Here is a 27,704-nt window from a genome sequence, read left to right as displayed (position 1 = left end):
CTCTTAGAAGAGGAAAATTTGCCACAAAAACAAATCAATAATACAGTCCCGTATTTCTCGGCTGCTTCCCCTCTCCCTCTCCTGGAGAGTTGCAGTTAAAAAAAGAAAAAACACCCCCACATTAAACTTCTGGCCTGTTCTCTCTTCACAGGTAAGTGGCTCTTGTGAAACAAAAACCATGAGCCGCAGCCCAGTCCTTCTTTAGCTTCTCAAACACGTAACAAGTCCTTCACGCCGTACCTCTCTCTCTCTCTCTGGCTCTGCGCGGGAACAAAGCCAAGGGCCTCCACCCTCTTGGTCAGTCACACTCTCACCTGACCTCCTCCCGCTTGGACCCACTTTGACCTCCGCTATCTCCCGCGCTTTCGCTGAGCCAGCGCTGAAAAGTCCATCGGCTCTTCCTGGGCATTCTCAGGTTCAGTCAGTTCCATAGGGCATGGGTCCGCCTCCTCCTCCCCCTTTTCAGGAGCCTAGTCCATATTCTCTTCACCCTGCCCTTCCCTCAGCTGCCTCCCCTTTTCTTCATTAAGGATCTTTTGTATCTTTTCTTTCTCCGCCCACTTGTCCCACCACCTCCTCCACCAGGTTGGAGACTCAGCCTTACTCCTTTCCCTGCAGCCCTCCTCTGGTGATTCTCGGGAATGCACGTACCCTCTCCTACAACTGGGTTCCTTTAGTGCATGTTGGGAGTTGTAGTCTCTTTCTCTCCTTTTTTCTTCTTGTCCCCTAGACCGTTCCACCTCCTCTTTACAATATGTATACTCTATCATTCTAAAATTGGAATTTAGCTATTTATGCAATATGCATGTCTAAGGGGGAAAGTTATCAAAGTGGGCAACTGCTAAGACGGGTCATTTGACCACATTGTGCTATTTCTGCACAGGGTCTCACTACATAAAATGGGACTATGCTAAAATAGCTTGACTAGTGGTAAAATAACTCGACAACCATAGCCCACATTGATAACTGCCCCCCCCCCCCAAATGCCAGTTTATGCACATTCAAATCATGAATAGTGCTTCTAAAATACCCACATAAACCTGTTAGATAAGAAATGCAAGTAGTACCTCGTGGTACTTGAGGTGAACCAGCCATCAGCAGTTAGAAATTCTGAGTAGATGTGATCTTCTGAGCATAAAACAATATCCAGAGAAACAAGAGATTTCTAGATTCGGGTTCATAAGTTTTGCCTTGTTGTAGGGGAAAAAAAGAGCTGCCAATTATTATTTGGCACTGGTATAGAAGTTGAAAATAGCTGTTGAGTTTTGATGGGAGGGAAAGTTCATGGATGCAGACTAATAATTGCTACATTATATAGGGGCTCTTACAAAGCATTGGTAAGCACAACATGGGTTTACCGCATGTTAAATCAGAACTACCGCCAGCTCACCACGGCTACCGGTGGTAGTTCTGGCACAAGTGTGCGGCATTTCCGGCACGCCTGAAAAATCTTTTTTTCTAGTGCAGTGCTAACCCAGGGTAATCAGGAGCCCTTACCACCACCTAAATGGGTGGCGGTAAGTGCTCCCTACCACATAGCCACCTGGAAAGAGTTATCTTACTGCATGGCCACTTTTTGTTGGGGGGGCGTTACCCGCTGCGGTAAAAAGGGCCCTGGCACGTGGGAAAAACAGCTCCCGCCACTACCGCAGGGCCCTTTTTCCCAAAGCTTAGTAAAAGGACCCCTTACTGCATTTAAATGCAACTGATTCCTTTCTATATATGACAGAGACCCACAAAAGCTTGACACTCCAAACCGTAAAATTTATATTTATTAATAAAGTGTAGTATTTGAATCTCTAAATTAGTCTTAAGCTCATATTTATCAGATAGGCTATCTTCATTAAAATAGCATTAGGGAAATGGCTTGCAGCAGCAAGTGCACAAAAAGTAGAATCACTTTTAAAAGAATGAATTATATAAATATAAAATTATAGTATTGGACCATGATCGATTTGATAAAGACAGAATGCATGAACCAAACCTAATTGATATGTATGACTAGTGGATCATAGAAGAAAGAACCAATAGAGCATATAGAAGGTTGTGTACTGTATGGGGTTCACACTATCAAGGCAAAATGACAAGCGGTCGAGGGTTTAGGACTAGGTCTGGTATTTTTCAGTGTCTGTATTAGTAATATTATGAAGAGTGAGAGGGAGAAGGATACTTTTTTTCTGGATAATATAAGAATATATAATAGAGTTGCCATGTCTGAAGGCTTGTGACTGAAAAAATGAAAGGGAATTTTGGGGAAAACAAGACCTAGAAGAATGGGCAAGGATTTTAAAAATAAAGTGTAAAGCCTTGCATTTTCAATGCAAAAGTCCACAAACTGAAGCCCCCTTTTACCTCAGTAGGTAAAAGGTTGTTTAAAAAAAAAAAGGAAATGGCCCTGTGCTAACCAGAGGGGTTGGAGCATGGCCATTTCTGGGGGGATCCCTTACCACCGCCTATTTAGGTGACAGTAAGGGCTCCCATGCTAACCTATTGGTAACTGGGCAACGCACAGCACTGCCTGATTACCGCCAGGTGCTATAAAAATAAAAAATGTTTTTTGTCTTACCAGAAATGGTGCATGCTGGGAGAGGGAACTACCACTGGGCTCTTGCCTATTGTAATTATTTTAGAACATAAGAAATCACACTGAGTTAGACCAATGATCCATCTAGCCCAGTATCCTGCTTCCAACAATGGCCAATCTAGATCACAAGTAGCTGACAGAATTCAAAAGTGTGGTAAGATTCCAGACTACTGACCTCAGGGATACGTAATGGCCTTCCCCATGTCTACCTTAATAGAGGTTTATGGACTTTCCCTCCAGGAACTTGTCGAAATCTTTTTTAAATCCAGATATGTTAACTATTTTTTTACCACATTCTCCAGCAAAGAGTTCCAGAGCTTAACTATCTATTGAGTGAAATATTTATTCTGTTTGTTTTAAAAGAGTTATCATTTAACTTCATGGAGTGTCCCCTCATCTTTGTACTTTTTGAAAGTATAAACAATTGATTTATGTCCACCTACTCTACTCCACTCATGATTTTGTATGCCTCTATCATATCCTTCAACTATCTCTTTTCCAAGCTGAAGATCTGTAACCTCTTAAGCCTTTCCTCATTAGAATGGAGTTCCATCCCCTTAATTATTTTTGTCACCCTTCATTCTGCTATATCGTTTTATGAGATACAGCTGCCAGAATTGCACACAATACTCAAGATGTGGTAACACCATGGAGTGATACAGAGGTATTTTAATATTATTTGTCTTATATTATATCCCTTCCCTAATAATTCCTTGCATCCTGTTTGCTAATTTGGCTGTTGATGCACACTGAGCAGAATATGTCAATGTAGTGTCCACAATGACACCTACATTTTTTTCTTAGGTGGTGACTCCTAGTTTGGAAGCTAGCATCAAATAACTATGATTTGGATTATTCCTTCTAATGTGCATCACTTTGCATTTGTCCACATTAAATTTCATCTGTCCAGTTTCCCAATTTCCTAAGGTCCTCCTACAATATCTTACAGTCTGCACTTGATTTATCAACTTTGAGTAGTTTTGTGTCATCTGCAAATTTAATCATCTCATTTGTTCCCATTTCCAGATCAATGATAAATCTTTTAAATAGCATTAGTCCCAATTCATATCCCTGGGGCATTCCACTCTTTAGCTTCCTCCATTGAGAGAAATGGCCATTTAACCCTACCCTCCGTTTTCTATCTTTTAATCAGTTTCCATTCCATAACAGAACATTGTCTTCTATGCTATAGCTTTTTAACTTTCTCAGGAGGCACTTTGTCAAAAGTTTTCTGAAAATCTAGATTCCCCAACTTGAACAGGCAAGCACCTGGCACTCTCCTTTCATGTCAAAACATGCAATCATATATCAACACTTGACAAGTTATCCGAAAAGAGTGGAATTTATTATAGTTGCAGCATTCTACAACTTACATGCATAAATACATTCACAGTAGTCAGCAATTCATTCCTGTATTCATCTTACAGTAACAAGCAATCAGATATACGACTTGCTTTTCTATCTAGAGCATTTGGGGCAAGGTGGCCTAGCCTTTTGAGTCACACACATCCCTCTATTTCTACCTTATTCATGAAGTAGATTTTCTGCTCTGCCTGGTACATGTACCGCCGGCATGCCTAGGCGCTAACATTCCAGCTTTGCTTAGGGGATTGCTGTAAAAGCATCTTCCCCTTCGCAACTGTTGACTCGCTTTCTTGAAACATTCAGCCTCCCCATTCCATTTAAGTCTGACGTAGGCACCGCTGATCATCTGTTACTCTGGCACTGGTACCCCTCCATACAAGAGGGGAACTTCCCTTAGCCTTAGACATCATCCATGCCACTGCTAGTGTGGGACAACACATACTTGACATTTTGACCTTGATTTGGTTTGAGACATACTGCTGTGTACTCTATCCAGTTAGATCCCACCACTGAATGCTGCGACAGAAACCTACCTCCCAGAGAGTATGGAAATGGTTAAGGAAGGGCGAGGCCGTTTAATGCTTGCATCATCGAGTGAATGCTGAAGTATCAAAATTTGTCAGTAGTTTAGGTGGTTTAATTTTAGTGTATGAACTCATTACTGCTGATTGAACAGTACTATATCATTCCAATAGAGTTCACCTCTCTGATATTGGCCTGGATATCTTTTTAAGTACTATACAGAACTTGTTAGACAGTTGTTTAAGAGATTTGGCCGCAGCTGTATCAGTGGGGGAGCGGTGACAAGATGTAGTCTGTCACTGCTAGTGGCCCGGTATATAGGGATAAACAGGCACCAGATGCGGCTAATGTAATTTTTGTGGGAATAGATGATTGAAGGATAAGGGTAACTCATGGGAGGCCTTGCCACAAGTATAGTGTGACTTGATGGCACCATGAGTTACATAGACAGAAGAAGAGAAAATTCGCAAATGAGGAGAGCTAGTTTTGCTACTGAATGACTCTGAATAGTTGTAAGCTGCTCTGGGGGTGCCAGCATTGTATTTTAAGATTAAATTGTACTGGTTGAATGAGTGAAGTTATGCAAACGAGTTTATTTTGTTCAATAAAGCTTTACCCAAATGTATTTGCCAAATTAGAAAAAGAGTGATAGTGTTTTATTAGTAGAAGTTGAAAGTTGTGTGTATTAATGGCTGGTTGACTGTGTGTGAATGTCAATGTTATGCTTATTAAGGTATGAACAGATCTTTCAACAGAACTAACAAACCATTTGCCTCTTTGTTTTTTGAAAGAATGATTGCAGGCATCATAAGAACATAAGTATTGCCATACCGAGACATTTTGAAGGTCCATCAATCCCAGCATCCTGTCTCCAACAGTGGCCAATCCAGGTCACAAGTACCTGACAAGATCCCAAAACAGTACAATACATTTCATGCTGCTTATTCTAGAAATAAGCAGTGGATTTTCCCCAAGTTCATTTTTACAATGGTCTATGGACTTTTTCTTTAGGAAGCCATTCAAACCTTTTTTAAACCCCGCTAAGGTAACTGCTTTTACTACATTCGCTGGCAACGAATGCCTGAAATGGCATGATGTAGCAACATTTTTTTTATACTTCACTACACTAAGGTGGTATGGTCCTACTACTAGAAGTATACTGGATTGGTGAGAGTCACAAAATGATACTTACATGTGTACTTTTGATTTGAAAATCCTACAACCCAGAAAGACATATACATATATTTTTCATCTAAGTGCACATTTATAAGATTACCGCAATAATGTACACAGAGAAACATAATTGCTATAAGTTATCTATAAGACATAAGAACATAAGAATACCCATACTGGGTCAGACCAATGGTCCATCTAGCTCCGTATCCTGCTTCCAACAGTGGCCAATCCAGGTCACAAGTACTTGGCAGAAACCTAATTAGTAATAAAATTCCATGCTACCAATCCCGGGCAAGCAGTGGCTTCCCCATGTCCATCTCAATAACAGTCATCTTTTTTTCAAGCTGAAGAGACCTAATCTCTTTAGCCTCATATGATTGGAGTAGTTCCATGCCCTTAATCACTTTGGTCGCTCTTCTTTGAACCATTTCTAATTCCACTGTATCCTTTTTTAGATACAGTGATCAGAATTGAACGCAATACTCAAGGTGAGGTTGCACCATGGATGATACAAAGGCATTATAATATTCTTGGTCTTATTTTGCATCCCTTTCCTAATAATTCCTAGCATCCTATTTGCTTTTTGTCTGCCACCACAACCTGGGCAAAAGATTTCAGTGTATTGTCTACAATGACACCTAGATCTTTTTCTTGAGTTCTGACTCCTAAGGTGGACACCAGCATTAGGTAACTATGATTTGGATTATTCTTCCCAATGTGCATGACTTTGCATTTGTCTACATTAAAGTTCATCTGTTATTTGGATGCCCAGTCCTCCAGTTTCTTAAGGTCTTCCAGCACGTGTTTTGACAACTTTGAATAGTGTCATTTGCATATTTATTCACCTCACTCATTGTTCCAATTTCCAGATCATTTATAAATATGTTAAATAGCACTGGTCCCTGCAGCACTTCACTATTCACCCTCATCAGCGCTGCGTGCGTCTGGTAGTGCTATACAAATGCTAATAATAATAATAATATGGCCGTTTAACCCTACCCTCTGTTTTCTGTCCAATAATCACTTCCTAATCCACAGAAGGACATTACCTCCTATCTTATGACTTTTTTAATTTTCTCAGAAGTCTCTTATGAGGAACTTTGTCAAAAGCTTTCTGAAAATCTAAATTCACTACTTCAACCAGCTCACCTTTATCCACATGTTTATTCACACTTTCAAAGAAAAGAAGCAAATTGGTGAGGCAAGACTTCCCTTGGCTGAACCCATGCTGACTCTGTCAAAACCTTCAAATAGCTCATTTTTGTGACTTGAGGAATTTTGCAAATACTATTACAAAAAGAAATCTCACTATCGGACCGACCGTTCACTTGTCTATTAGATTGTAAGCTCTTTGAGCAGGGACTGTCTCTCTTTGTTAAATTGTACAGCGCTGCGTAACCCTAGTAGCGCTCTAGAAATGTTAAGTAGTAGTAGTAGTAACATAATGGGTGATGGACTGTTTTAATCATTAACTACTTTTTCTAGTTTTGCAACACACAATATATCACCTAAAGAGGTTTTCTTCAGTGCATTTTTATATCCTGGGTTATTTTCCAAGCTGTTCCCACAGTAGATATTAATCTAACGATATTAGTTGTCAGTATTTCCACTGGGACAACAAGCTCTGCACTAGTTACAATACATTATGAAGGATTTAATTGCTACAGAAGCGACTCACTCTTGCAAAACTAATCTGGCTTTAGCCAGATTAACCTGTTTACATTGATATCTGAAGCCCCAGAACACTGAATAGCTGTTCTTCTGTTTGCACTTCAAGTCTGTTTCTTTGTTCCAAATGAATGCTAGGAAATTAGAAATCAACTTAAATGGTCTATAGCTATGGCTTCTATTTCTAGGTGTTTATAATTTGTAAACTGAGGTATTTATTTTCCGGCTACTTAGTGGGTTTTGAATGTACAAAACAATTGGTTGTATTCCTGGGTACTCTTCCTAGTGGAAGTGAACATGCACTTTTGTGTCACATAGGACTCATTAATACAGGAAAGGCACATGGATTGGGTAAAGAATACAAGACAAGGTAGGGGAGGAGTGGAAAAATATAAGGGGAAATAATGTTCTTTTTCCAGTGTTTATCCAATAAAGACCTATTTTATTGTTTCCTTTGGAGATGTTTTATCAGTATTTATTGGTTAAAGTGTAAAATCAGAAGCCCTAATTTATAGCTTGAATTCAACAATTGTGATAGTGTTTTATGTATTATTTATGTATTTGCTTGGAAAACAGCATTGTGCCAAATCAGTCTGATGTTAGAAAGGAAGCAATGAATGATTCACTAAATCAAACGCTGCTGAGAGGTTGAACCATACTGCTAATACTATCGTGTGTTTATCTAATTTTCACTTAGTGTGCTGCTATCACTGTCTCAGGACTAAAACGTGCTCTAAAACCTGATTGTCTGGATGTAATGCCAATGTTTTATCAATGAATGATGGAAGAAGTTGAGTAAATACAACTTTTTCCAAAATTTTTGATATAAAACATAAATTAGATACCTGATCATAATGTGCTAAAACAGTAGGACCTAATGTTATTTTCTTTTTTAAAATCAGCTGTACAACAGCTGTTTTCCAAAGAGTTGGAACTTGACCAATAGATAAACTATGGTTTATTATCAGTAACAGAGTGGGAAGAATATCCAATTGAGGTATTTTTAACCAAGAAGACAGGAAGGGATCTATCCACTGTAAGTTCTCAGAGTGGATAATATCTTACAAAGAGAAATCAAATCATTAGCTAGGGACAGTCTTCTATGCTTGGAATATTAAGACTATCAGGTCAATATTCATACGGCATGGTCAGTTTAAAAAAAATGTAATTTTAGTGTTCAATTTTTACTTATAGGGGTTCTACTAAAGCGTGCTATGTTTTTGCACTTAGCACACATTAGCAGCAAATATTAATTTGCTTTAAGTGCAAAATTCCAGCCCTTTCTCTATAGTTACACAGCAGAAATGTATATCACCACATGTAAATATTGCTCACAATTAGTACAGATACTTACCACCTTATAATCGAAGAGAAAAACGCCTAGATTTCGACCCAAATCGGGAGATAGACGTTTATCTCACAAAAACGAATAAATCGGTATAATTGAAAGCCAATTTTGGACGTTTTCAACTGCACTCCGTCGCAGATGCGGACAAAGTTGATGGGGGCGTGTCAGAGGTGTGGCGAAGGTGGAACTGGGGCGTGGTTATCGGCCGAGGAGAGATGTACGCGTTAGGGCGATAATCGAAAAAATAAAGGCATTTTTAGCGAACATTTAGGACACTTTTGTTGGACCCTTTTTTCACACGAACAGGTCCCAAAAAAGTGCTCTAAATGACCAGATGACCATCGGAGGGAATAGGGGATGACCTCCCTTGACTCCCCCAGTGGTCACTAACCCCCTCCCACCACAAAAAAATGATGTTTCACAACTTTTTATTTTCACCATCAAATGTCATACCCACCTCCCTGGCAGCAGTATGCAGGTCCCTGGAGCAGTTGTTAGGGGGTGCAGTGGACTTCAGGCAGGTGGACCCAGGCCCATCCCCCCCTACCTGTTACAATTGTGCTGCTTAATGCTTATTAGTCGTCCAACCTCCCCCCCCAAACCCACTGTACCCACATGTAGGTGCCCCCCTTCACCCCTTAGGGCTATAATAATGGTGTAGACTTGTGGGCAGTGGGTGTTGAGGGGGATTTGGGGGGCTCAACACACAAGGGAAGGGTGCTATGCACCTGGGAGCTCTTTTACCTTTTTTTTTTGTTTTTGTAAAAGTGCCCCCTAGGGTGCCCGGTTGGTGTCCTGGCATGTGAGGGGGACCAGTGCACTACGAATCCTGGCCCCTCCCACGAACAAATGCCTTGGATTTATTCGTTTTTGAGCTGGGCGCTTTCATTTTCCATTATCGCTGAAAAACAAAAACGCCCAGCTCACAAATTGTCGAATAAAACATGGACATCTATTTTTTGCGAAAATATGGTTCGGTCCGCCCCTTCACGGACCCATTCTTGGAGATAAACGCCCATGGAGATAGACGTTTTCGTTCGATTATGCCCCTCCACGTGTCTCCTCCTGAGGAGGTGCTAAAGGGACAATTCTGTATAATGTGCCTGCATATGTTTCATGCATAAAGGGAATTGGGACTTGATATACTGCCTTTCTGAGGTTTTTGCAACTACATTTAAAGCGGTTTACATATATTTAGGTACTTATTTTGTACCAGGGGCAATGGAGAGTTAAGTGACTTGCTCAGAGTCAGAAGGAACTGCAGTGGGAATCAAACTCAGTTCCCCAGGATCAAAGTCCACTACACTAACCACTAGGCTACTCCTCCACTCCAGAACAGGCCCCACTTGCATGCTTGCCCTAAGTACTGATCTGTAAGCTTGCACATAAGTGACATTATGTGCAGTTGGGAAGGGGAGCGTACCTGGGGTGTGGGCAGTGAATGGACATGAATAGCATATTGCTGTTGGGATGGAAAACATACTGCATGCTGTCAAATGTGCTGTTAGCATAGGATCACTTAAAAGGCAGTTCTATAAATTGGCACCTCATTTTTGGTGCCCTGATGCCTTTATAGAATTGACATCCCCTATGCTACATCAGGGTGCAGGTATAAATTGCCCATTGGTAGTTATCTGGGCACCAGGGATATTCAGACTGGTGCCCAAATAATTGCTAGCTAGGTAACTAGAAACTCCACCACAGCCCACTACAGCACTACCCACATAGAGTTGAGATGGTCTATCCAGATTTTCAGCAGCATTTTCCAGATAATGCTAGGTAAAGCCACTTCTACTTGGATAAGTACTGCTGAATATTAACTTATCTGTTTTTTACCTTTATGCTTTCACTGTTTTATTTCAAAAGGCAAGATAGGAAATCTCAATAAACATCAACCATAACATAAAGTTTCAAAAGATTAGGGTTTACATTCTACACAGGGCTGGTAAGCACCACTTACATTGAGGTGAACTAATGGAGTTAGTTAATAAACCAGAAACCAAAAATATGGAAGGCATTCAAGCACATCTTGAGGGCTAACTTCCTGAATATAAACCTGTAAACCTTCCTAATGTAATCAGTTATATAAGTCAGAAAAATATGAGAGACAACCTCAGACAGCCCACTCGCCAGGAAATGAAAATATTTTCTGACGTGCGTATCGGATATGCGTCAAAAATGAAATTACCGCCCAGGCCACGTGGTAGCTGGGTGGTAACTCAGAATTGGCGTGCATTGGCATGCGTAGGTGCTTATGCAGCTTAGTAAAAGGGCCCCTAACCACAAATATTCAGCATCGCTAACCAGTTAAGTACTGCTGAATATAAGCGGTTAGGTGGCCCTAAATTACTTAAGTGGACAGAAGCCTCTCCTGCCCACATAAGCTGCTTTGAATATTAGATTGGGTCCAATATTCAGCCCATGGCAGTAACCCCCAGGTTCTATAAAGCGCCATTTGAGTTGCATGCACAATTCAGGTTATATTCTGTATTGTGCATGAAACCTATTTATCTTAACAAGCCAATCAGAACTGATAATTGCCAATTAACAAGCAATTATTGACAATTGGCTTTAATTTAAAATTTATGCACACAACTTGCTAAGCATATTCTATAAAGTGATGCGTGTAAATTCTGATGTCACTGCCAAGAAGGGGGCATGGTCATGGGCATGGAATGGGCAGATTGTAGGCATTTCTAAAAATGATGTGTGCCTTTATAGAATAAACCCGCTCCTCACCTAACTTCATTGCCGTAAATTGGCATAAATCCCTGTGACTAGATTTAGTCATGCAAACGTGCCCTAGGCATATTCCATAAACCATATCTAACTTTAGATGCAGTTTATAGAATATTCCTAGGTGTATTTTTTTTTTCAGGCACCATATACAGAATCTAACCCTTAGCGACTTGTAAGCTGCTCACAGGTGCAGGTTGAATTAACCCCTGATATTCAATGCCGGGGCATGTCTGTTCATTGGCATTGAATATCTAGGTTAGTACGGCAACCTGGAAGTTAATTGGGTATTGGCCAATATTCAGACTGGTTCCCAGTTAGCTCAGCAGATAAAGCTATTTTGCTGTCCTAACTTTATCTGCATACTTAGCTGGTTAGCGGACTGAATATCGCCACCAACTGGATAAGAAGTGGTCTTGGTTTTGGAGCCCCTTTACATGAGCTCCCCAGATCAGGCTGGATGTGTCTGTACTTAGAATAGAGGTAGTGAATGAAGTGACTCGATTTAAGCATAGCTGACCAATGCCACCTAACACCAATCCACCCAGATATTAAAGTCCACCTCTATACTACCTAATACCTTCCTTCTCTCTTCCCTTACTTAATCTTTGTACATTACTAATTGTATCTGATATCATGGGATGATTATGTCATAACCAAACTCTGTAAGCCACATTGAGCCTGCAAATAGGTGGGAAATGTGGGATACAAATGCAATAAACATAGTAGATGATGGCAGAAAAAGACCTGCACGGTCCATCCAGTCTGCCCAAGAAGATAAATTCATATGTGCTACTTTTTTATTTGTACTGTCCTCTTCAGTGCACAGACCATATAAGTCTGGCCAGCCCTATCCCCGCCTCCCAACCACCAGCTCTGGCACAGACCCTATAAGTCTGCCCAGCACTATCCCCACCTCCCAACTACCAGTTCTGCCTCCCACCACCAGCTCTGGCACAGACCATATAAGTCTGCCCAGCACTATCCCTGCCTCCCACCACCGGCTCTGGCACAGACCATATAAGTCTGCCCAGCACTATCCCCGCCGCCCAACCACCAGCCCCGGCACAGACCGTATAAGTCTACCCAGCACTAGTCCCGCCTCCCAACCACCAGCTCTGGCACAGACCCTATAAGTCTGCCCAGCACTATCCCCGCCTCCCAACTACCAGTTCTGCCTCCCACCACCAGCTCTGGCACAGACCGTATAAGTCTGCCCAGCACTATCCCTGCCTCCCACCACCGGCTCTGGCACAGACCATATAAGTCTGCCCAGCACTATCCCTGCCTCCCACCACCGGCTCTGGCACAGACCGTATAAGTCTGCCCAGCACTATCCCCGCCGCCCAACCACCAGCCCCGGCACAGACCGTATAAGTCTGCCCAGCACTAGTCCCGCCTCCCAACCACCAGCTCTGCCACCCATTCTAGGCTAAGCTTTAATAAAAAGAATAAAAATGTGAATCTTGTCTAAAAAATCCTAACTTGTCTTTAAGGGAGGACAGATAAAAACAAAAAAAGAATTAATTTTACTATAAAGAGTTGCCGTGAAAATAAATAAGTCTTGGTTGTATTATGAGAGGAATTTCCAGCAGAAAAAAAAGGAAATGATCTCCTTCTATATATGTACCTGGGAAGACCTCAGTTGAAGCACTCTGTACAATTCTAGAGATCACACCTTCAAAATGAAACAGGATGGAATCAGTTCAGATGTGGCTACTAAACTGGTTAGTGGTCTTTATCATCTAATCTAATGTAATCTAATCCAGGATTTATGGACCATGTTCTCCCCCAAAGGGTCCAGAGTGGTTTACAATAAAATACTGAACTACAGTTAAATAAATGAAGATAAAAATATATAAAAATTGCCCCTAATTCAAAAACTATTGGAAGAGATACATTTTAAGACCTCTGCAAAAAAATCGGTCAAGGGAGCTCATTCCAGGTCTCAACAGCTGTATATGAAAAAGATATTGCCAATATCTTTATATATTGGATGCTCTTGATGGAAAGATTAACAAATACATATTTGACAGACTTAAAGATCTAAACAAATATACACTTGAACAGATTCAGAAAAGAAGAGATATGGTAGAGATATAAAATATCTTCATGTTATAAATATACAAAGGTCTGGCATTTTTCAGTGGCAAGGATGCTCTGGATCTAGGGGTTATTAGATGAAGGTGAAAGAGAGAAGACTCAGTATTGTAAGGAAATTTTTATTTATAGGAAAAGTAGAAGAAATGTGGAACCATCTCTCAGAGGTGGTACAGATGAGAACACTATCTGAACTCAGAAAAGCATAGGACAAGCACCAAGTGTTTCTGAAAGACAATAAACCATTATAGATAGCGTGCTGTTGGTTAGGAAGGGAAAACTGGATGGACCGTTCTGTAGATAAATCTCTCTTATCCGTCCCCTTCTCCTCTACTGCTAATTCTAGACTCTGTTCCTTTTGTCTTGCTGCACATCACGCCTGAAATAGACTTCCAGAGCCTGTGCATCTAGCCCCGTCTTTGGCCATCTTCAGGTCCAACTTAAAGCCCACCTCTTTACCACTGCTTTTGACTCCTAACCTCTACTCACTTGCCCTGTCCTTTATCCTCACCTATTTATTCCCTTACCCTTAATTGTTCTGTCTGTTTACCTGTCTTATCTAGATTGTAAGCTCTTTGCATTACAGATAAAGAATATAAGAACATAAGCATTGCCATACTGGGACAGACCAAAGGTCCATGAAGCCCAGTACCCTGTTTCCAACAGTGGCCAATCCAGGTCACAAGTACCTGGCAAGATCCCAGAACAGCAAAACAGATTTTATGCTGCTTATTCTAGAATATGCAGTGGATTTTCCCAAGTCCATCTTAATAATACTTATGGACTTTTCTTTTAGGAAATTATTCAAACCTTTTTTAAACCCTGTTAAGTTAACTGCTTTTACTACATTCTCTGACAACAAATTCCGGAGTTTAATTACTCGTTGAGTGAATAATTATTTTCTCTGATTTTTTTTTTAATTTTTATTTATTCAGTTTAATCACATATTACAAGAAGTTTCTTGATTGGAAAAGCTTCATAAAATTAAAATATAGCATAACACAAAAAAATGAATAATCCATAAGGCAAACTTTAGCGCTCAAGTTCATAAATTGGGAATCCAAGAATTAGGAATATTAGGAGACAAATAATAATAGAAACAATGATTAAAGTTTTCAACAAAAACTATTGAGATGAGTTACTTATTTCTTTAGCGCTTATCCTTTTTTGCCGAGGCTATAAGAGCTGACACATGTGAAGGTTCTGTGAATATATATTTCTTCTCATCAAGTCTGATTATGCACTTGCAGGGGTATCTTAAAAAAAGGTACCCCCCCCCCCCCCCCCCCAAGTGCAAGACTTCAGGCTTAAGAAGCAGGAATTGTTACCTCCGCCTCCTTGTCTCCACTCTGATTTGTTTTAAATTTATTACTCAGTAGCTTCTTTGCATGCTCCCTAGTCCTAGTATTTTTGGAAACAGCAAACAAGTGATTCACATTTACCTGTTCCACTCCACTTAGAGGTTTATAAAATACTATCATATCCCCCCTCAGCTGTCTCTTCTCCAAGCTGAAGAGCCCTAGCCACAAGAAGAAGGACATGTGCGGTAGAGCAGAGTTAGCGCAGTCCTGGCACACAGGAACAGGAGACAAAGTAGGGGGGCCCATGCAAGATGGGGGGCCTGGGGTATTCTTGCCCTGGTCCAGGCTTTGTCTCTCATTGGCCCTTGACTTGAAAGCAGCTTTTTAAATACAGACACATTGAAGGTGATGAATGATGATAAAAACGATACCAAGATGTAAAAACAGACTTTAATGGATTGGAAGAATCAAGACTCTACATGAATCATGTTTTGGCCATAAGGCCTTCTTCAGGAGTCTCTGTGAAACTGCCACAGTCTTGCTACAAGATAGCACTGCTGTGCTTAAAACAACCGCAGTGGTACAAAGCAAGCATCTGGTGCTGCACATAAAAAAACGAGACGTCAAGTGCCAGCAAATAAAGCATTATCTTGCCAATGAAACGATTTTCACAGAGACTCCTGAGGAAAGCCTTACGGCCAAAACATCCTCTCGTGTAGAGTCTTGATTCTGGTATTGTGTTCAGCATCATTCATCATCTTCACTGTGTTTGCCATTCTTCGTTTCTGTGGAGGATTGTTCTTCTTTTGTCTTCTTGCCCGCTCTATAGGAACCAGATCCTGGCTTTGGCAGCTCCCTAACCCTCTCCCCTCAAGGAATCAATTTCCTTTAGCAAAATGACTCCTCCCCGAGACAGACAATCCCCCATAACATACCACACACCCCATGACAATGTTCATGGCAGCATCTCAACCCTGCTGAGAACACCCCTTATAGCTTCACAATCCTCCAAGATCACCCCTTTTGCAGCATCGCCTATATAAGAATGCTCCTTATAGTAAACATCACCCTTGTAGCCACACCCTGAAAAACTCCCCAAGGCCACAACCCCCTGTACAAGATCTCTACTGGAGGCTCTCTCCCCCCCCCCCCCCCTCATTACAACCCATTCTCAAGGTACTGAAACTCCCATGTGGCAGAGGCATTGTTTGAGGCAGCCCCCCAAACAACAACCCAATTTGAGAAGCCTCATTGCTGAACCCTCCAATTCCCCAACCTGTGATATTACCACTTCAGGGGCCAATTTGAGGCAAGAGTTATCATGGCAGGAGGGAGTAGACATCACTCTTGCCCCACTAGGCACCAGAGACCCCCTGTAAGGCCAAAGTAGGGATCAGGCATGGTGAGAAGGGGCTCTGGAAGGGGGCATCTCAAGGAAGGTTGTTACTTTGGAAAGGTTGCCTAACGGGAGGCTTTTTCCCCATGGGGATTTATGCCTCAAGGGTGGGCACTTGATGGCAATGTTTCCACTACATAGCTTTTAGCTGTATGAGTGTACACCAGGATTTCTGCTAGCAGGGAGAGGTGTGATGATGGGATGCTGTCAATCACAAGGAACAGGTTGATTGAAAGGGATCTGCATTTCTGTCAGAATGAAAAGCACCATATCATCTCACAACCCCCTCTAGCAGGAACACCTACAGAGGAGTCTTGGACAGCTCAAAGCTGCTTAGAGGGAACACTACTTGAGGAGTTGGTGCTGCTGGTGAGGGGACTTCTTGGGGGGGGGGGGGTCTTGTCACAGGTAGGTTATGACCACAGGATAGTTGCCTCTAGGGGGTTGTGTCGCTTCAGTGGGAGCTTGCCTCCAGGTGGTTGTGATGCTGCAGAGAGTTGCCTCTAGGGGGTAGACTCAAAGGGTGAGTTTGGGGGCAGTGTTCTCAGGGTGTATGATGCTGCAGGGAGAAATCCACAAAGGATGGTTTGACACAAGGAGTTCAGGGGTGGATTTGATGTGGGGGGAGGTGATGGTTAAATGTTGGTGTCAGGAAGGGTGATTGGCGAGCTTAGACATCAGGATTTACAGCTTCCCTTTCAGCAGATACTTATACATGCCTCAGGGCAACAGTAAATGCCAACACCTGTGTTTTGCAATACAGACATGAATTCTCTATGTGAAATGGGAAATCCGCAGTTGTATTGTTATTGTAGGCCTGTCCAGGACACCCTCTCTGCATGCCTTACGTCATGCCCCCATGACACTTAGATCAGGACTTCCAAAAATGTAAGGGTTGTGATGTCAGTGGGCCCTCCACTGCAACACCATCGGCCTGCATCTCCAGTGGGTTACACATGGTGGCCATGCGAATAGAGACACAGGCCACAGAAACTTTGATAAATGTTGATCTCAGTGTAGTTAGCTTCCTACTATACAAATGTGCATGCTTCTATTTACATATGGGATGTTTCTTTAAAAAGGGCTATAATCTCTAAACAGAATAGCACATGCTTTTCCTGTTAATGCATGCTAAAATGGAACCCTAAACAAAAGTGTAAATAAGAAAAAACAGCATCAGCTGCCAAATAAAAATATTTTTCATAACTTATTGTTTTTGCAGTTGCACTCCAATTCTGACAAAGGTGATGGATCAGTCAAATACATCCTTACTGGAGAAGGAGCTGGGACTATCTTTACTATTGATGACACAACAGGAGACATCCATGCAACCAAAAGCCTTGATCGAGAACAAAAAACACACTATGTCCTGCATGCACAGGCTATTGACAGGAGAACAAACAAACCTCTTGAGCCTGAGTCTGAGTTCATTATCAAAGTACAAGACATCAATGACAATGCACCTGAATTCTCGGATGGACCTTACGTTGTCACTGTACCAGAAATGTCTGAAATTGGTAAGCCTAACAAATTCTTTTCTGACATTTATCTTTTTCCAAAAATTTTTATTGCAGCATATTCAAAATAATTCAGTATTGTTGAACTCAAGATAAACAATTCAGTCCTCTTATAGTCCAAAAACTGCACCATTTTGATACCTTGCCTAGACTTAGGTTTTTCATTGTCAATAGATTTGTTCATTTCTCTGTTTATCATTAGAAGTTGGTAAAAAAAATGGGTCATAAATTATAATCACAGTAGGATTTGCTTTTTATTCTAAAGAAGTCTACAAGGTATCAAGTTTTCTGGAATATTAAGTCTACAAATGTTCTTTCAGTTAATGTTTAATGCTACCCAATGATTGCTATGTCACACATTTATGTTTAAAGCATATAATTATTTATTTATATTTGGCGGCTGTATGCCTGAGAACAGCCTTTTCCAGAGAATGTTTTTAAAAAATAGCATGAACATGAGCCCTTACCGATATGGAATATTGTATGAACTCAGAAACTGCATGTGTGTTTCGAAGTTCCAACTTCAGGTATCCATTGTGAGAAATTCTTGAATTCTTACTTAGGAATTGATGCTCAAAAGTCCCCTTTAAAAACAGTGTCCATTTAGATCCAAGGTAGAAGTTACCAATATTGAAATAGCGAGCGATTATAAAAGGAAATCGCTTGTAAATGAGATTCATGTAAATTTAGCAAGCAGCTCGGTAGGGACAGTAGCTAGCTCATGTGTAGAACAGTCTCTCGGTAAGTATCCATGCATGCCCAGGAATCTGCTACTGTACTGTCTCCCTTCCCCTGCAGTGCTCAGATTCTGGCTCCACCTTCCTTGTGCACCTTACCCCTTGCCTTCCCTCAGGTTGCCCCAGATGATTTTCGCTTGGAAATCTCCTCCTCGCTGAATTCCCCCCCAGCTGACATCACAGGGCCTTTCCCCCAGCCAGTTGGCTATTTGCTTGTTTCTCCACCCCCCCAGCTGACATAATAGGGCTTACCCACCCGACTGGCTGTCTGCTTGTTTCTCCTTCCTCCAGCTTCATCATAGGGGCTTTCCCCCAGCCAATTGGCTGTCTGCCCCTATGATGTCAACTGGGAGGGGGCAAAAAAAACAGATAGTCAGTCGGGGGAAAGCCCCTATGATGTCAGACAGGAGGGCTTGCAGCAAGAAAGAGATTCCCAAGTGAAATCATCAGGGCAACGTAAACTGAAGGAGGAAGGTGCAGGAGAAAAGTGGAGTCCGCATCAAAGCAATTTGCTATTGAAAAGAATCTCCTTGTTGAAAGATTCCCCAGATTGTTTTTCCACCCCTCTAAGTGGGTCTTTCCTCTCGGACAAATTTTGCTATTGAAAAATGCAAGCAGAGTGCTTCTCAGAAATCACCCTCACATAACGACAACTCCAGACCTCATGGACAATTTTGCATGTTAAAGGTAGGTGCTCCTTTTTGTGCATCGCTTGGAAACAACTGTGCATCACTCAGAATGCTCATTTTAATACTAATCAGCTCATTGTAATACATTTGCATAGGATTATTGTTACCTGATACTGTGATTGGTGAGATAAATTCAGAACCCTTTGTACATTACTCACTAAATAACATGCACGCTAAAGTGGATAGAAGCAGTCCAAATCTGATGCTTCTAGTACAGTAGTCTTTGTGCATCAGTCCCTTCACCTTGATTTAAGGTTGTAAATTTGTAGTCATTAATTTTATCCATGTGTTTCTTTTATCAAAACAATGATATAAATATACCATTAAGATTTGAATTACATCTTGGTTCCGGCTTACTTCTCCATAAATATGGCATACTCTTAGGAATGTTGATAGTTGAATATCACTTAATAAATGTTTTGCCTGGTTTGAAGGTGGTGAACCTCACATATCACCTAGATATATTAGTTTGTGCTGAGGAGTCAGTTTTTATTTATTTATTTATTTGTATTTTGTAGTTTTTTTTATTTCTATTTGTAACTTCCTGAATGATTGTTATTCAGTAGTTATACATCTAGATATTATATATTTAGTTATTGTAACTCACCTTCAATCTAGAATTTTAAAGAGTTGGCGAGTAACAAGTCTTCAATAGTATAGTAGTGTAGTATAGTATGGTACACTTAGATGCCAATGGCATAAAAAGGTGTTGGAGATAAGTTCTAATAACCAAGTTTAGGTTTTTAGATAGAAACTTGAAATCAGGGTAGCATTCTTTGATATTTATTTATTATTTACTTATTACGATTTATTTACCGCCTTTTTGAAGGAGATCACTCAAGGCGGTGTACAGTAAGAATAGATCAAACATGAGCAATAGGCAATTACAGCAGTAAAAATATTCAAAAGCAATACAATGTATGGCATAGTATACTAGCAATGTCAACACAATATGTAATAGAACATTACAATTGGTAGTGAAGGGTAAGGCAAAGTTGTAACATATAGATGGGTAAGAAAGTAGGAAGAATTAGAAAGTAAGGTGACTAATTTGAAGAAAGTTGCACTTGGAGAAGTGGATAAACATGTCCTGCTGCAGTATGTGCAGCCCGAGTCACTCCTTGTGTGTGTGTGAGTAAGACTAACAAGTTAGTTACTTCAGGCAATGCATTCCAGAGTGTGGGGCTACTCTGGAGAAGGCTCGCCTGCGGGTATCACATCGTGTAATGTCTTTTGGAGAGGGTGTAGTTAGTGAAAGTCCTTGGGAGGACCTTAGTGTCCTTGGTGGTGTGTGGATGATCATCCTATTCTTAGGATAGGGCCATTTCTTTCAGGGGCTTGAAGATCAGACTTGTTAAATGTAGCCCTGTATTGTACTGGTAGCCAATGAAGTTTTAGCAAAAATGGTGTGATGTGGTCATGTCGCTTGCAACCTTCTATGAGTCTTTCTGCTGCATTCTGAATCAACTGGAGCTGGTGCAGGCCCTTTGTAGTCAGATCATTGTATAGTGCATTGCAGTAATCCAGTCTTGATGTTACCATGGCGTACACAACTCGGATAAGATTTACCTTCTCGATGTAAGGAGAGAGGCAGCGTAGCTATCGCAAATAGTAGAAGCAGTTCTTGAAGGTTGCTTTGTTTTGGGGAATTAGAGTAAGTGTTGAATCTATCTGTGTTCCAAGGTTCCTGACTTGTGATTTGAGGGGGAGTTCATACTTCCCAAAAGGGATTTTGATGTCAGGTATGTATCAACTTGTGTTAGGGACCCCAAGAAGCTCGGTGTTACTTGGGTTCAGGCAAAGTTTGTTGTGTTTAGCCCATTCTTGAGTTGATGTTAGACAGTTAATCAGTTTATTCAAGGCTGTAGGTAAGTCATGTTCAATGGGTATGAGTAGCTGCACATCATCCGCATAGATGTCCTTTGTTCCATAAAGCTTTAGATCTGATTGGCAAATGTCTGGCATTCAGTTGTCAGATGTGCCTCAAACTTTTTGATTAACCATAAGTTAGTGAAGGTCTTCTGTTCTATACTAATCTAATACTCAAAAGATAAGGGAGAGACAATCCAGATCACTAAACTATGTAACTTATACTGTAAGGCAAGAACTGTACCTGCAACAGTAGATCCAATTTTCTGGGAGAGGTTTGATTTTACTGCCCAACCATAGTACCATCTTTTAATCTGAATTTATTTTTAATCTACTATTTGCTAACCAACCAGCAACATATTGATAAAATGTGTCTGTTTTTTAGCATAAACCTCAAAAACAAACAAAAGGATCCACAAAAATATTGGATTTTACCACTATAAATAAATTATACAGAATTAAATTTACTGTTAAGCTTTCCCATTTTGCATTGATGCTCCACATAGGAAATGGGACATCCAGGTTGGGATGTTCACATTACCTGAATATTTTAGAAAAGGCTCTGAACCCAGAGGCTGTTGTACAATACATATAAGGAAACAATAAAATATGAGTGTATTTAACAGCATGTACAGTGGAAGCATGGATTAAAAAAATAGATGTAATAAAAAGAGCAGCATCACTAAGCAGCTTCTATAAAGGGCTAGATTAAGTGGCATTGGAAAAAAAAATCATTGTTCAGTGCTCTCCTATAATAGGCACTCATTGTTATAGAATATCACTGAGTTGCTGATTTCAGTGCCCATATTTGGGCAGCAGGATTTAGACCTGCTGAAACCAGAGGTAATTCTCAGTGCACAATTTGGGTGCACATCCCCAGTATTCTAAAACACTGCGTTCACATTTTAGGAATGACCCTAAATTGCCCAGACACCTCCAGTGACCACGCCCTATTTTTGGTTGCACGCTATGGGATATGGGTACACATTGTTATAGAATCACTCACAGTAAGATGTATTGTACAAAAGCCTCTGTGTTCAGAGCCTTTTCTAAAATCTTCGGGTAATGTGAACATCCCAACCTGGATGTCCCATTTCCCATGTGGAGCATCGATGCTTAATTAGATTGTAAGCTCTGTCGAGCAGGGACTGTCTCTTCATGTTCAAGTGTACAGTGCTGCGTACGTCTAGTAGCACTATAGAAATGATTAGTAGTAGTAGTAGTAAAGCTTATCAGTAAATTTAATTCTGTGTAATTTATTTATAGATGTTCACCCAAATTCAAATTGGTGCCAGTTAGTGCCAAATAAAACCCAATTATTGGCACTCATTGACTCTAACCAATTTAGTTGGGTGCACATCTTGGATCAGCACCCAAATATTAGTGCCCAATTTTGGGTGCCATTATATGGATTCTGCAGGAAAATGCCAGCATTTATATGGAAGAAGTGATTTTGCAGCATCCATGTATATAAATACTTACCATTTCAGAAACAAATAAAAGCAATTCTATAGCCAACTTTGTCTGTCACATTCCTCTCCTGGGTCTTCACTCTCAATCTAATATCAGCTTACTTCCCTCTCCTTGGTGTTCTTTCTCCGTACACTATAGGACTGGTGTAAGTGGTCATGCCTAGATGTTTGTATGTTCTATTTATATTTGTATCCTGCGCTTTCCCACTCAAAGCAGGCTCAATGCGGCTTACATAGTAATAAGAATACAGAATATTGTTAGAAAGGGTAAAAATTAAGTATACCAGAATAATAGGAGAGATGAGTAGGTAGGGATAGGCAATGGAGGGGAACAGAGTGGGAGATATAGTCTGGATCAATGTCGTTATCATAAGATTAATCAGGGTCATGTGGATAGGCTTGCTTGAATAAATGGTTTTTTAGTGCTTTCCGAAAGGGTAGGTAGTCATGGATAGATCGGATAGTTCTTCGCTACTCGCACTGCTATTCTGTAAGGAAAAGCAGCTGCCTACTTTATTTTTATAAAAGAGACTTAAAGGGCCAGATTCTATATATGGTACTTAAAAAATCTGTGTGGAAAACATTTCTGCTTAAGTGTATTCTGTACGAGGCACCTAGATTTAGGCGTGGTATATAGAATACGCTTAGTTGATGTCACAGCGCCTAAAACTACACACATCCATTTACACCAATGAAAATGTGGTGTAAATCTCAGATGTAGAGTTAGGTGCAGAGGGCCATATTCTATAACAATGCGCATAAATTTTGCAATGCCCACAAAATGCCCATTTCCCCACGTGCATTACAGAATATGCTTAGGGAGTTGTGCACATAAAATTCTAATTATTGCCAATTAGTGCTCATTATTGCTTAAGTTCTATTAACAATGCTGATTAGATTGTTAAGCCAATTAAGTTATGCATGTTGTTATAGAATAAGCTTGGATTTTGGTATGAAACACTAGGCACGCTCTATAAAATCCAAGGGAAAATGTGCATCATAAATGCTGCCTAAACAGCACCCTGTCGTAGAATTACCCTCTTACTGGTCATCAATCAATATGTAAGTCCATTTGTAAATAGACTACATTGTTCCTTAGCTTTGCCAAATCAATAAAGGGAAAATTATGAGTTTTCTTTCTTTCTTTCTTTCTTTCTTTCTTTCTTTCTTTCTTTCTCTCTGTTGTGCATAGCAGTTATAAGATAGTCTCTTGATCACAAATGGTTATTCATAAAAGCTATGCTGAAAGTTGACGCCATCTGTATTAATTCTGTCACATTGAATTACTGTTTTGTGACCTACCTTTTTTGGGGAACAGTGCTCTGGGTAGATAGGGAACAGGAAAGAACAAGGAGTTTTGGCTGCCTCTGTTATTATAAGGCAACATAGATTGTACAGCAGCTGGTCTTTACATGCCTCTGGCCCCTTCCCCAGCCTTGTGAGTTCAATTATGGTGGCCAATTGCTCTTTTAGGGCCCTTTTACTAAAGGGTGTTAGGCCTTAATCTTGGTTAACACAAGCAAACAGAATAATTTGTGGTATTTTGCCTACTTGTATGCATTAACCCATATGTTACCGATTTAAAAAAATATATATATATTTTTTGGGGGGGTTGTGTCATAGGCAGAGAGTGGGCATAGAATCATTAAAAGCTGGTGCATTATATATAACATGCACTAATTGAGTAATACTAAAGAGGAGGCACTAAGTGCTCCCACGTTAACTCCTATCACATACTATGCATTAATGTCAACATTAGCGCACAACCTGAACTAAAAAAAAAAAAGAAAATGCCCTAAAAAGTGCTGCATTAAATTGGCAGTCAGTGTGCAGACAAATCACCTGTTAAAGCCACATTAACTCCAAATTTAACACATTTTAGTAAAAGGGTCCCTTCATGATCAATACAGATATTTTCATTTGTCAAAGGAACAATATCCCATTTACTGATTTGATATTGGCTCTAAATGCCATAACTGCCTTTGATTTTGTAATGCATTCTCCAGAGAGTTTCATTTTCTGTAAGCTTCTTAACATGCTTGATTCCCTGCATAATATGGAAATTGTGAGGCTTGACACTCATATAGGACTTCACCTTATGGCTATAAGTTTGAATATATCAGATCAGATAGATGTTGACTAATGCAAAACTTACAAGAGCAGGAAATAGAAAAACCCTCATCTAGGACCCCAAGAAGCAATGCGCAAATTGGATTTTGTTGAAGGCATTTATTTACATATGTCAAATGGATTCCAAACAATGCCATATTTGCAGAAATGCTTAAAATGCTTTGTTAAAGAGATGAAAACACTTCTTGAGTTATTGAAATGAATATATTGAGATACCACTTGGGCAAATTAATTCAGTAATAGTTGTCAACCTCGTTATTTCCCAATTTGAAAAAAAAATGACTTGGTCATATTCCAGCCTATTGGTAAAAATGTATTTATTTGTTCAGTCAAAGTAACATAGTAGTTGATAGCAGATAAAGACTGGAATGGCCCATCTAATCTGCGCAGTAATGTGGTTAGGGTTCAAACTGTTTTTTGTACACTTTACTCTTTATTCTGTTCTCAGAGGGGCAAAAAGTTATTTTCCTGCTGTTCTGAGATGAGGTACTCAATGCTTGGTTTCCTTCTTGCCATTGTCAGTGTTGCATTAATGCTCACTTTCTACCTCAGCACAAAAGAAAATAATTTGAAACATTTTGTATTTTATGCTGGACAAAATTCAAAGCAATTTTCCATTCCTTAAAACTGTGACCTTCTATGGATTATTTTTTAGTCTTTCTACTACTTTAAAAGTGCTCCATTTTTCCCTTGAGAATTTCTTTACAGTATTCTTACTCTACTACTGTCATGGGCTATATCAGAGATGGTTGCATGCACATCTGAATAGGTATCAATATAAGCGCCTTAAAAATATTGTGATCAACAACACTATCATACACGAAATGGTTTCACCAGTTGCATCATAGGTTTATGGTTTGTCTGATTTTGTAATTTTTTTTCTTTGTTTTATTTTGCATATTACATCAAAGAAAACACTTTGATAAGAAATCCAGAACATTATAATACAATACAATCAAATCGTTCTATAAAAGAACATATAGGAAATTTATCTTTAACTTAGCCCACATTAAGGAGGGAACCAAGTAAATCCATTGGAAAATGGATATAAAGTATAAGAAAATAGTTAAAAGGTGAAAAAAAAGTAGTAAACCCCTCTCATATAACTAACTGACCAAAATTGACCCTAACAAGCTGGGCATCAATGAAGAGTAACTCCTTTCCCTTAAAGAAAAAATCTTAACTGAACTGAATCATAGAAAATATAGTGAACATTTTGATATACCACTGAACATTTACATGGAAAGCTGAGTTGAAAGGAAGCTCCTAAAAAGGTAACAGCAGAATGGAGGAGTGGCCTAGTGGTTAGGGTGGTGGACTTTGGTCCTGGGGAACTGCGGAACTGAGTTAAATTTCCACTGCAGGCACAGGCAGCTCCTTGTGACTCTGGGCAAGTCAATTAACCCTCAATTGCCCCATGTAAGCTGCATTGAGCCTGCCATGAGTTGGAAAGCGCGGAGTACAAATGTAACAAAAATAAATAAATAAAAATAAATCCAAAAACTTCCGTCGTCTAGATTGCATCCACTTAGAGACATCAGGAGACATGTGCACCTTCTCACCTATATATGAGGAAAATTGAAAACTTTTAGAGAACTCTCAAAGAGGTCTAAATTTAATATTTTAAACTTTCCACAATCAAGCTAGCATCAAATAAGTATGATTTGGATTATTCCTTCTAATGTGCATCACTTTGCATTTGTCCACATTAAATTTCATCTGTCCAGTTTCCCAATTTCCTAAGGTCCTCCTACAATATCTTACAGTCTGCACTTGATTTATCAACTTTGAGTAGTTTTGTGTCATCTGCAAATTTAATCAACTCATTTGTTCCCATTTCCAGATCAATGATACATCTTTTAAATAGCATTAGTCCCAATTCAGATCCCTGGGGCATTCCACTCTTTAGCTTCCTCCAATGAGAAAAATGGCCATTTATCCCTACCCTCCGTTTTCTATCTTTTAATCAGTTCCCATTCCATAACAGAACATTGTCTTCTATGCTATGGCTTTTTAATTTTCTCAGGAGGCACTTTGTCAAAAGTTTTCTGAAAATCTAGATTCCCCAACTTGGACAGGCAGCACCTGGCGCTCTCCTTTCATGTCAAAACATGCAATCATATATCAACACTTGACAAGTTATCCGAAAAGAGTGGAATTTATTATAGTTGCAGCATTCTACAACTTATATGCATAAATACATTCACAGTAGTCAGCAATTCATTCCTGTATACACCTTATAGTAACAAGCAATCAGATATACGACTTGCTTTTTTATCTAGAGCATTTGGGGCAAGGTGGCCTAGCCTTTTGAGTCACACAGATCCCTCTATTTCTACCTTATTCATGAAGTAGTTTTTCTGCTCTGCCTGGGACATGTACTGCCGGCAGTGCTCCATTTTTCTCTTGAGAATTTCTTTACAGTATTCTTACTCTACTACTGTCATGGGCTATATCAGAGATGATCTCTCCGGTGAGAGATCTCGTTCATAATTTTCATAACTGGGTTAAAATATCCGGAAGCAGCTTTTCCACCTCTGCAAACAAATATTTTATGTGAACTCAAAAAGAAAAAGAATACTTGATGTTGCTGAAGACTTGAATATTTCAGAAATTTTGGTATCTTCAGAAGTAGATGTAACAGCTAGAGCTACTTTATTAGTTTCCTTTGTTTTCCATCAGGATACAGCCTCGATATTGAGATTGTATTACAAGACAGCAGATACCTCATAGTTTGTAATTACTAACCTATTATTTCAACTTTTAAGATGCTTATTTACAAATTTAAGGACCAGTACCCAACTTCAACTCTTATTTTTCATTCTGCTCTGACTGTTTTAGGGGTCTTTTGTGAAATCATAATTATGGCTGGGACCTGAGCATTAGAGAAACATTTATGGATAAATGAATCTACATTCATCAGTTAATTGAACAGCAGCTATATCAGCCTTTTAGTGTCTGTAATGTTCAGATTAAGAAATACCCAAACATACATGTGTAAAACCCCAACTTTAGGAAGGCTGGTAATTCATTGTGTATGCTCTATTTTCGTATTCAATAGGGAAGTGGATTGGGTGGTCCATAGGAGGGGTAA

Source organism: Microcaecilia unicolor, chromosome 1, assembly GCF_901765095.1.
Source record: "Microcaecilia unicolor chromosome 1, aMicUni1.1, whole genome shotgun sequence".
Classification (NCBI taxonomy): domain Eukaryota; kingdom Metazoa; phylum Chordata; class Amphibia; order Gymnophiona; family Siphonopidae; genus Microcaecilia; species Microcaecilia unicolor.
Note: the sequence above shows the minus strand (reverse complement) of the source record.